This window comes from Echinops telfairi, unplaced genomic scaffold (genome assembly GCF_000313985.2).
Source record: "Echinops telfairi isolate 266 unplaced genomic scaffold, ASM31398v2 ScPeMD7_5592;HRSCAF=6446, whole genome shotgun sequence".
Lineage (NCBI taxonomy): Eukaryota > Metazoa > Chordata > Mammalia > Afrosoricida > Tenrecidae > Echinops > Echinops telfairi.
In genome coordinates, this window is record NW_022109491.1 from 17,746,559 (window position 1) to 17,748,764 (window position 2,206).

Consider the following 2,206-nt stretch of genomic DNA (forward strand, 5'->3'; position numbering starts at 1 on the left):
GAGCTGGCTGGTTTGGTCAGCTCCTTGCAGCTGCTAATTTCTCAATGTCTACATGCTGGACATCTTTCTGACAAACAAGACTGAGATCAGCACACTCTTTCCTCCTAAAGAGCCAGCTTCCCCCTACACCGATCCACCGAGGGCCATTCTCCAGGGGGAAATAGAAATGCAGCTTCCTGGCCTTAGAATACTCAGATGTTAGATGCATCCCAGGAACTGAAGGGATAGTTGCTCTTCAACTACATTCAGGTGGGGGAAATATAGCCGGGGTACCATGGTGTGCCAGGGGCTTCTCCATTCTCCAAGGGCAGTGTGAGCTACACCTTCCCTCCAGGTAAGCCTAGGGTGGGGCTGCACCGAGGCTGCCCCGTGGGGCTCATTAGCTCAGGGTACCTGATGCTCGTGTTGGCCAGAAGTCCTCGGGAGAAATTCAGGTTGCCTCCTTCACTGCTGGAACAAGTCATTCACACCAGCTCTATCCCCTGGCACCACGCTGCCACTCCGGGATGGGGCCCGCCAGCAAGTGAGGGAGGATGACGTTCACACTTGTGTTTGCAAACTGTCACCTTTATAAAACAGGCGGTTTTTTTCAATTACTATTAAAAAACACTTATGTCAAGTTTTGCTCTTAATTAAATCCTGTGCCTTCAGCTTGCTAAAGAGCAGCAGGGGATGAGTGGCCCATGATGGTGCCGGAGGAAATGAAAGAATCTGATAGAATCATCTGAGAAGGCTGAACACCTCTCAGATATTGAACCCGTGCTGGCCCTCGGTGGTGTCCAAATGACAAAAATCAGTGGCCTTCTGGGAGGTAGATGAGAATGTGGAGTGTGTAAGGACACCACCCCCCCAGGATTAACCTACTTCCGCCCTGCCAACAGAACCCCACCTTTGTTCAGAGATCAAGTGGGAGTCTTTAGCCCCGAGTCATCACCATGCCCTAAACACAATGACACGGTGCAGTCGGTTAGACGTTTTCGTGGAGCTTATGAAACAGAGCTTGGTAGAAAGCTAATGCGCCCACATTGCCCTCTGCTTCCTGGGGGCTTCCACAGAGGCATTAGGGCCTCCGTGATAAAACGCTCGCTTTCCACGCAGGAGACGCATGCATGGCATTCCAAGAGGCTGCCACAACGAACGCTTTGGCCCTTATAGTCGTTTGGTGGCTCGGAGGAGAAGTCAAGAAAATCAGAGGTAGGCCATCTCAAGAGATAAAGGCATTGTTGAGCTGAATCCATACTGGCACCTTCATCCTTCTAGACACTGACGAGTGGAAAACATCATGGCCGGGTTTATTGAAGACAAGCTAGTTACATTCTGAGGCGTCGAGTCTGACTCCCAGCGAGCCGATCAGACAGAATAGAACTGCCCTATAGGGTTGCCTTCTATGGGAGAAGCTCACCACCGCTTTTCTCCCATGAAGCCACTGCATATCCAAGACATTGGGGTATTCGAATCACCAACCTTTTGGCCAGTAGACTACTGTTTAACCATTCCTCCACCAGCATGTCTTTCTTTCCTATTACGTGCAGCTGAAAACATTCCTGATTGGCACACTATTGGTGATCACGTCCATGCTGACTAACAGGGACTCTGTGTGTGTCAGAGCAGCTGTGCTCGGTAGGGTTCTTAAAGGTTGGTTTGTTTCTTTTTTCAGAAGACACCCAGGCCTCTCTTCCAAGGTGTCTCTGAGTGGACTCAAACCGCCAACCTTCCAGTTAGCAGCCAGGTGCATGACCCATTTGCAGCACCCTGGGGATCCTCTTAATTGAGACAAGCCATGAATCCAGCAGCAGAATTAAAAGAAGGGAAGAAAGGACACAATCATTCACTCTGTGCCGACTTTCCATTGCTCTGAGCCTAGACTGTAAAGCCCCTTCTGGTTCACTTGCCTCATTTCATGTCAGTCTCCTCCTCCCTTCCTGTTCTCCAGCCATACCATCACTCTTGAAGTGCCTCCGATACGGCACACTCGCTTTGTCTTAGGGCCTTTGCACATGCTCTCTCCTCCCTCCGTCTGACATGCTCGTCCCTTGCTTTAAGCCTATAAAATGACACTTCCTCCCAGATGTTGTCCTCAAAACTCTAGTCAAAAGTATCCCCAAGTTCCCACTCCGAAATGCAACATTTATGTACTGACTTTAGTTTCAGTCTACTCCAGGGAATTCCAAGATCTGTGAGAAGAGGTGTCCTGTAGAGCTTGTTC